This window comes from Pipistrellus hanaki (genome assembly GCF_964339955.1).
Source record: "Pipistrellus hanaki genome assembly, chromosome: 5".
In the NCBI taxonomy this organism is placed as follows: domain Eukaryota; kingdom Metazoa; phylum Chordata; class Mammalia; order Chiroptera; family Vespertilionidae; genus Pipistrellus; species Pipistrellus hanaki.
Window position 1 is genome coordinate 34,374,228 of NC_140507.1, and position 9,704 is coordinate 34,383,931.

A 9,704-nucleotide genomic window follows, 5' to 3' on the forward strand; every position below is an offset into this window, starting at 1 on the left:
TAATAAAGTAAAACTGGATTCTGAACTTTTCCACTACTCTTTAATAAAATTTTAATAGGAATAATATGACAAATTATCCTCGTTCCTTATACACTGACTCAGATCATTGGTTTTCTTGACTGCATATTATAATTTATCTAAAAAGATTTTTTAATACCAATACCTCAACCTGATAAAAATATATCTCCAAAAAAACCAACAGTACTAACATAGTACTTAAAGATAAAAGACTAAATGTTTTCTCCTTAAGATAGGAATAAGACAAGAATGTCTACTTTCATCCTTTCTATTGAATTTTATACTGAAAATTTTAGGTAGATCAATTATTCAAGAAGAAATAAAAGACACCAAGCTGAAAAGAATGAACTAAACTATCATCATTTGGCCGAAACCGGTTTGGCTCAGTGGATAGAGCGTCGGCTTGGGGACTGAAGGGACCCGGGTTCGATTCCGGTCAAGGGCATGTACCTTGGTTGCGGGCATGTCTCCGTTGGGGGGTGTGCAAGAGGCAGCTGTTTGATGACTCTCTCTTATCGATGTTTCTAGCTCTCTATCTCTCTCCCTTCCTCTCTGAACAAAATCAATAAAATATATTTTAAATAAATAAATAAATAAAATAAACTATCATCATTTGCTTATAACATAATCTTATAATTTTTTAAAAATCCACAAAATACTAAAATGAATTAATTCAGCAAGATTACACAATATAAGGTCAATATACCAAAAACAAACAAACAAACAAAAAAAACTAGCAATGAACAATCCAAAAATGAAATTTGAATTCTAACAGCTTAGGGATGAATTTAATGAAGGAAGTAGATTTGCAAATGGAAACTTTAAAATCCCTGTAGGCTTTTTTGGGGAAATAGACAGCTGATCCTAAAATTCACATGGAAACAGAGGGTCCCAATCTTGAAAAAAGTAAAATAATTTTAAGGAACCACATATCTCAATTTCAAAATTTACCAGAGCCCTAGCTGGTTTGGCTCAGTGGATAGAGTGTTGGCCTGTGGACTAAAGGGTCCCGAGTACGATTCCAGTCAAGGGCACATGCCAGGATGTGGGCTTGATTCCCAGTAGGGGACGTGCAGAAAGCAGCCCATCAATGACTCTCTCTCATCATTAACGTTTCTCTCTCTCCCTCTCCCTTTCTAAAATCAATTTTTAAAAATGTTTTTCAAAAAAAACTATCACAAAGCTAGTTAACAAGACGCTCTGGCACACTGGCACAAGGACAGACAAAAATCAATGATACAGAGCTGAGAATCCAGAAAATACCCACACATTGACAATTTTCATCAAAGATGCCAAAATACTTGGAGAAATTATAGTCTTTTCAATAAATGTAGATATCCACATACAAAAGAATGAAATAGGATCTCTACCTATCATATACAAAAAGTTGCAAGAAATGGAATTAGATTCTTAAGAGAAACATAGGCATAAATTTTTGGGATCTTGAATAGGAAATGGTTTGTTAAATATGACATCAAAAGCATAAGCAACAAGCCGAAACCGGTTTGGCTCAGTGGACAGAGCATCGGTCTGCGGACTGAAAGGTCCCAGGTTCGATTCTGGTCAAGGGCATGTACACTGGTCGCGGGCACATCCCCGGTAGGGGGTGTGCAGGAGGCAGCTGATAGATGTTTCTCTCTCATTGATGTTTCCAGCTCTCTATTCCTCTCTCTTCCTCTCAGTAAAAAATCAATAAAATATATTAAATTAAAAAAATAAAAATAAATTTAAAAAAAAGCATAAGCAACAACAAAAATAAAGAAACTGGGCTTTTTTTTTAATCAAAAACTTTGCCCAGCCAATGTGGCTCAGTAGTTGAGTATCAACCTATGAACCAGAACACATGTGCCTAGGTTGTAGGATCAATCCCCAGTGTGGGACAGCCAATGATTCTCTCTCATCATAGATATTTCTATCTCTCTCCCTTCCTTTCTGAAATTAACTTTAAAAATATTTTTAAGCCAAAACCGGTTTGGCTCAATGGATAGAGCGTCCGTCTTCGGACTAAGGGGTCCCAGATTCGATTCCAGTCAAGGGCATGTTCATTGCTTGCGGGCACATCCCCAGTGGAGGGTGTGCAGGAGGCGGGTAGTTATGTTTCTCTCTCATCGATATTTCTGGCTCTCTGTCCCTCTCCCTTCCTCTCTGTAGAAAATCAATAAAATATATATTTTTAAATGTATTTTTTAAAAAACAATCTTGTGCTTCAAACCATATTAAGAAATTGAGCCCTGACCAGGTGGTGCAGTAGCTTGGAGCATCATCCTGTACACCAAAAAGTTGCTAGTTTGATTCCAGGTCAGGGCACATACCTAGGTCACGGTTCAATCCCCTGTTGGGGCACATTCAGGATCACTATTTCTCTCTCATATCGATGTTTTTCTCTCTCTCCACCTTCCTCTCTCTAAAATCAATAAAAGGATCCTTGAGTAAGGATTTTTTTTTAAATATATTTTATTGATTTTTTACAGAAAGGAAGAGAGAGGGATAGAGAGTTAGAAACATGGATGAGGGAGAATCATTGATCAGCTGCCTCTTGCAAACCCCCTACTGGGGATGTGCCCGAAACCAAGGTACATGCCCCTGACCGGAATCGAACCTGGGACCTTTCAGTCCTCAAGCCGACGTTCTATCCACTGAGCCAAACCGGTTTCGGCAGGATTTTTTTTTTTTTTGAGAGTATTACAAATGTCCATCTTTCTCCCTTCCACCTGGTTCCCACCCTGCCCCAGGTCTTCACCACCCAACTGTGTCCATAGGTAAGATCTTTGGTGAATCTCTCCCCCCTCCCTTCCCCGCCCTTTCCCTCTGAGATTCATGTCTGTTCCATGTTTCCATGCCTGATTCTATTTTATTCACCAATTTATTTTGTTCATTAGATTGCTTGTTCATTTATTTTGATTTTTAGGTTCAATTGTTAATAAATATGTATTGCCATTTTATTGTTCATATTTTTTATCTTTTTTCTCTTCTTCCTCTTCTTAAAGAACTAGAGTCCCAGAGCATGAATTGGAGGAGGGGGTCCCTCAGCCCAGCCTGCACCCTCTCAGAGTCCAGGAGCCCTCAGGGGCAAGAGGCAACCCAGCAATCAGGAGAAGGCGATGCCCCACCACACCTCTGCTGCTGCCACTGCCAGCAGTGCAAGCCTTGGCCAGCTCTGGTTACCTGAGCCTCAGGCCAGCCCTGGGCAGCTACGCAGCCACCATCCAAAGCTTGCCTGTGCCTTGGGCCGGCCAGGGGCGGTTGGGCAGCTGCCATCCAAGGCTTGCCTGTGCCTTGGCTGACCCTGCTTGCCTGAGCCTCAGTCAATGGGGGGTGCAGGAGGAACCGAGGCCCCTGGCGGGGCTGAGGGGACTTTGGCGGCAGGGGTACAGAGTGGCTGGCCCCAGCTGAGGAAGGGAGGATACTCTCAACGACATGGGTTATAAGTTCCAATTTGTTAGACAGCACAGTCAGGCTTCAACTTTGGGGGAGGGAAAAAGAAAGGGATGGGCAGCTTGTTGGAGGAGCCTGGGCGAGCTGTCAGTCAGTTTAGGGTACAGAAGGACCCAAGGCCTCTGGTGGGGCCGGCCTCACCCCTGCTGTGGGTGCTGCCATCATGTGATGGTGTGATGGTCAATTTGCATATTATCTCTTTGTAATATAAGATACCCTTCAATAGTTCATGTAATACTGGTGTGGTGATGGTGAACTCCTTTAGCTTATTCTTATCTGAAAGGTCTTTATCTGACCTCTGATAAATGATAGCTTTGCTGGGTAATCTTGGTTGTAGGTCCTTGCTATTTATTACTTTGAATCTTTTTTTGCCACGCCCTTCTGGCCTGCAAAGTGTCTTTTGAGAAATCAGCTGACAGTAGTAGTAGCTAACTGCTTTTCTCTTGCTGCTTTTAAGAATCTCGTCTTTAACTTTTTGCATTTCTATTATGATGTGACTTAGTGTGGGCCGCTTTGGTTTCATCTTGTTTGGGACTCTGTGCTTTCTGAACTTTTATGTCTACTTCCTTCACCAGGTAGAGGAAGTTTTCTGTCATTATTATTATCAAACATGTTTTTATTATTCTGTATAAGCTGTTTTTAATCACTATTTATACGTTGGGAAATGTATTCAAAATCAAACAGTTGTTAACTTGGTAATTGACTATGTTGAGAATTGAAGCCCCATATGTCTGATTCCAAAGACATTCTTTGATTGAATTACACAGCAATGCCTCCTCCCTGACTGGAAAAAATAAAGACAGAAGCATACTACTTCCCCTTTTCCTGGGTGTCACTTCTATCTCGGTAAGACAGAGTGGCTATACAGGAACCCTGGAGTCAAGGTGCCTGGACTCAACGCCAGGTCTACCTTTGAGCTGTGTCACTGATCATCTGCAAACTGAAGGTCCCGCATCTACTCGTGAAGATTAAATAATCGCGTTTGTGGAAAAGGCTAGAAGCACTGGTCTGTGGTACAGAGGAGAGGCCACAGTTCCGCTGGAGGGGGGAGTGGTAAACGATAAGGATTTCCAAGGAAAATCTGGCAAAGTAGTGAATGCAGGGATCGCTCCCGACCCAACAGCAGCCCAAGGGAGGAGCAAGGGGCGGCCGGGCGCCGGGGAGGGCGCGGCGCTGCCGCCTCCGGCTTCCGCGGGAGGAAGAGCCTCCAGGGGCGGGCGGGAGTGAGAACCGCGACGGGGACGCCCTGGAGGAGGAAGGCCGCACCCCCAGGGGGAGGGGCGGGCCCGGCACCGGGGCGGGAGCCGACAGGCGACCGTAGGGCCCACCCCGGCGTTGGGAGGCGCCTCCCCGGCGTCCCAAACGGCCACCTCGGTGTCCCGAGAGCATCGAGAGGGCCCTACCCGCTTGTCAGAGGCGCCCCTGCGCGTGCGGAGCGGCCGCGGGCCCGCGCGGGAGAGGCGGCGGGGAGAGGGCGGCCCGGAGAGTGCGGAGGCGGCAGGTACTCACCGACCGGCCCTCGCGGTTGGCCGAGCCCCTCCTCCCGGTGCGGGGGTCACGGCGTCCGCACCACGTCAGGAGCGGGGGGCGGGCGGGCGGAGGCGCGCGCGAAGTCGGGCTCTGCCGGGAGGAGACGCGGGCGTCCGGGGACGAAACCAACGAGCCCCGCGCGGGGGAAGCCGCCGCCAGAACGTACCAACTGCTGCTGGGGGGGGGGCGCCACCGGGGCGCGTCCTGCAGGCGGGCCCTGCCTGCTCCCGCCGTGTGTAGTTTCAGGTGTTATCCTAGCACTGTGAAGGAAACCGGAGTAGCACAGAGCCCGCAGAACACTCTAGTTAACCCTTCAAGGTTTTCTCTGGCGCATAGAACCTCTTCTGGCCCTTTTGCATGTATCCAGTTATACTGACATTATCTGTTCACGTGACCGCTTGAAAACTCTCCGGGTAAATGTTACAGTCTGATCATTTCAGGGGAGGGGGAATTCTGGGAAACACTTGGGGATGTCGGGTGAAGTGTAACATCAGAACAGCCACTTTGGTGAAAATTTTTTTATGATAATCTTTAGGTAGGTTTACTTTTTTTTTGGGGGGGGGGGATTTAAAATGTGCATGACCCAGCAATTTCATGTTCAAAAAAAATAGAGAAACTGCTACAGGTGTACACAAAAGGACATGTTTATATTCAAGCCTGCTCCCTTGCAAAAAAAAAAAATAGAAATAACAGAAATGTCCAATACGACATGGATGATGAGATATGTTCCCAAGATAAAAGATTACGATAAAATAAGTAGCAACATTTGATAGCTCATAGCATGAGTTACTGAAATGGTGACATGCCAACAAATTACATACACTGTAAAATGACATAAAGTATACTTTTAAAGTACATAGAATAACAGTATATCCTGATTATGGAAAATGTGCATATAGAAAATGACCTACATGGATAGATGAATACACAATGTGATCATGTTATGAGGGCAGGAGGCAGGAGGGGTGGAAGCCAGGATGGCTGGGGAGAGGGGATAAACTGGATTTCAGATCTGTCATGATGTTACTGGAAAGGGGACCTGGCCCTAAGTGGTTCTGCCTCAGGCTGGCCCATAATGTGTTGGTCCTTGATTTCATGTAAAAAAAAAAAAAATCACAACATTAATTCAGGTGCTTTTGAGAGTATTTTTATTAAAGCTGAGGATGGTGAAACAAGGGTTTATGACAGGAAAAACAACAGGAGAGCACAGGTGAGCTGCTTTGGCTCTCTGGAAATATTATAAGAAAGAAAAGAGCCTAGGGGAGCTGCTTTAGCTCTCTGAGAAGTCAGAGAAAAGGGGCCTTGGAGACAGGTTCAGGGGTTTAGCCTGGGACAAGCTGCTGCTGCCCGTTGCTCCCTTGGTTGCTGCAAGTCTCATGGGGACCCCTGGAGTTTAGGAAATACACGTTTGTGCGGGAAGAAGAGCGGGTAGGGAAAGACAGGGGCATGTTCCAGGGAGGGGGAACTCATTCATTTTGGGAACCTACATTTTGAGGGGTTTTTTTTTAAAGGCTGGGAGTTTAGAAGCAGTCTTAAGGATCTCAACAGAATAGTCGTAAGCTTTTCCAGGTGTACCCTTTCAGGCTCATGGTCTCCACTGACTGGTTGGCACAAGGGCAGGAGATCATTAGTCATTGCAGCTGATTCTGGCGATGCCCACCTGGTTTTGCTGCTTTTTTGGACCTGATGCTGAAATACAGCTTAATCCTAGATGTTTTCTCTAGGGAGGTGACCTGTAGCTGGGGGTAAATTGCTCAGCCAGTTTGTTCAGCTCTCTCAGGTTCCCCATTCCACTTGACATCCTATCCTTTTGGGGCATCCTACCTCAAAGAAGATTGGTGATGCAGTTGTTAGCAGCCATGTTGTAACCCTAAGGAGAGCCAACCAATGGTAGGCAACCTCTAAGATGACCTCCAATTGTAATGGAGTGAAATGCTCAGTCTCTGACTCTTATCTTAATTCTAGCTTGCATTTTTCCCAGGGCTTTCAGGCAAATAACTCCTGCCATAGATATGCTAACCATTACAGGAATTTTGCTGGAGGCTTGACTTTTTGGAATAATAGTTCTTGTCCAATTCCCAGCCATGAAACATGCCCAAGCTGCAACTTGATTTTTAATGTGGGGCATGTGGGAGGCAGCCAATCAATGATTCTCTCTCATCACTTATGTTTTTATCTCTCTCTCCCTCTCCCTTTCTCTCTGAAATCAATAAAAATTCTATATAATAAAAGCCTAATATGCTAAGTGTTTGGTCGTCCTATTGTCCATTCAACCAATCAAAGCATAATATGTTAACGATATGCTAAAGCCACTCAACCACTTGCTATGATGTGCACCGACCACCAGAGGGCAGATGCTCTGACCAGTAGATTAGCTTGCTGCTGGGGTCTGGCCAATTGGGACTGAGTGAGGCGGGTCAGACACACCCCGGAGCCTTCCCACAGTCCCTCCTCAGCTAGCCAACCTCTTGGATCCCTCCCTAGCCCTGATCGTGCACCAGTGGGGTCCCTTGGCCTGTCCTGCACCCTCTTGCAATCTGGGACCCCCAGGGGATGTTGGAGTCACAGTTTTGGCACAATCCTGCAGGCATAAAAGGCTAATATACACATCAACTGAACAGTGGAACAACCAGTCGCTAAGATACGCACTAATCACCAGGGGAAAGGTGCTCAACACAGGAGCTGCCCCCTAGTGGTCAGTGCTCTTCCACAGGGTGAGCACCGCTCAGCCAGAAGCTAGGCTCATAGGTGGCAAGCGCACTGGGGGTGGCAGGAGCCTCTACCACCTCTGCAGCAGCGCTAAGGCCAGGGAGTGGGCCTACGCCATCAGTCAGACATTCCCCAAGGGCTCCTGGACTGCAAGAGAGTGCAGACCGGGTAGGGGGATCCCCCGCCACCAAGTGCATGAATTTTGTGCACCGGGACTCTAGTCGTATGTAAGAGTAATATGCAAATTGACCACCACTCCACTACACCCACAAGCCACACCCACAAGCCAAATCACAACAAGTATGCAAATTAACCCAGCCAAGTTGGCTGCGGCCACCGAGAAAGCAGGAGAGAGGCTTGGGTTTCCCGGACGGTAGAGGAAGCCAAGGTTCCCACACACCCTGGCCAGCACAGGCCTCCACTTAAGGCTACAAAGTTTCAATTATAGAATATAAATAAATTCTAGATACCAGGGCCTCTCCTTGGGTCGCCAGGGGGCATGGCCAGCCTGCAAACCACCACAGGCCCCTCACTCAGGCCGCCTCACACCCCAAGGGAACCCCCATCCTGATCCAGGACACCCTTCAGGGAAAACCAGCTGACACCCACCCATGCACCAGGCCTCTATCCTATCTATAATAAAAGAGTAATATGCAGATTGACTATCATTCCAACACACAAGATGGCTGCCCCCATGTGGTCAAAGACCCTCCCCCATGTGGACACAAGATGACCAGCACAAGATGGCCTGCAGGAGAGGGCAGTTTAGAGGGACCAGGCCTGCAAGGGAGGGCAGTTGGGGGCAATCAAGCCTGCAGGGGAGGACAGTTAGGGGTTACCAGGCTGGCAGAGGAGGGAAATTCGGGCAAACAGGCTGGCAGGGGAGCAGTTAGACATCAATCAGGCTGGCATGGGAGTTGTTAGGGGGTGATCAGGCTGGCAGGCAGAAGCAGTTAGGGGCAATCAGGAAGGCAGGCAGGTGAGCAGTTGGGAGCCAGCAGTCCTGGATTGTGAGAGGGATGTCCGACTGCCAGTTAGACATCCCTCAAGGGGTCTCAGATTGGAGAGGGTGCAGGCTGGGGTGAGGACCCCCCCCCCCCCCGTATGAATTTCATGCACCAGGCCTCCAGTAAAAAATAAAAGACCTAGAAACTGAAACTTACTGAGAGGCTTCCTGGAAGTGAGCCACTAAGGCCAGCTGGGTGATTTTGGCTTTTTGAAGGGATAAAAAGGTGTTGGAGAGCCCTAGAAGGTTTGGCTCAGTGGATAGAGCATTGGCCTCTGGACCAAAGGATCTCAGGTTCGATTCCAGTCAAGGGCAAGTACCTTGGTTGCAGGCTCCTTCCCAGCCCGGGCCCTGGTTGGGGCTCATGCAGGAAGCAACCGATTGATGTGTTTCTCTCACATTAATATTTCTCTCTGTCTTTCCCTCTCCCTAAAAATCAATGGAAAAATATGCTTGGGTGAGGATTAAAAAAAAAAAAAAAAAAAAAAGTGTTGGAGAATTGGAGCACCTGGTGTCATGATAGGGCTTGTTTCAAGAGGATCACTGGGGCTGCTGTGCTTAGAATACCTGAAGAGCAAAGGAAGGGACCAGAGCACTTCACAGCAATAACCTTGGCAAGAGATTGTGGTTCCGACAGAACTACGAGTTTTGTCAGGAAAGGAGTTTAAGGAGAGGTCTTGCTGGGGGTTAACAGTTGGAACTCAAAAGGTATTTAATCGCGGAGATGGAGTTTCCTCTATCGCTAACTTACTAGTAGTGAACTCAAGTAAGCCACTTCTAGGTTCTGAGCCTCAGTTTCCCTACCAGCGAAATGGGGACAATACTCCCACATCACAGGGCCTTCACGAGAACGAAATAAGTGTCAAAGGCTGACCGTGTGCAAAGTGAGACCCCCGAGCCAAGGACCGCAGGAGCCGTCCAGCAAGGAGAGAGCCGCTGAATTGTGGACCGACTTCCGAGTCAGCAGCAGAGGATCCGAGATCCCCAGCAGTCACCCGGGGAAAGG

At 47.2% G+C, this 9,704-nt stretch overlaps 1 protein-coding gene across 2 annotated transcripts in view; it reads right to left on the bottom strand.

Annotated features, from left to right (window-relative positions):
• Window positions 1-9,690, bottom strand: part of UIMC1 (ubiquitin interaction motif containing 1) — a 67,222-nt gene extending 57,532 nt beyond the window's left edge. Inside the window, exon 1 of one of the 2 annotated variants that reach the window (XM_084886600.1) lies at window positions 9,573-9,690. The gene's annotated coding sequence lies outside the window, so the exon portion shown is untranslated. Of the gene's footprint in view, window positions 1-4,962; window positions 8,203-9,572 lie in introns of those variants that run through there. The other variant, XM_084886599.1, reaches the window with a different exon arrangement.
• Between the last annotated feature and the right edge of the window lie 14 nt (window positions 9,691-9,704).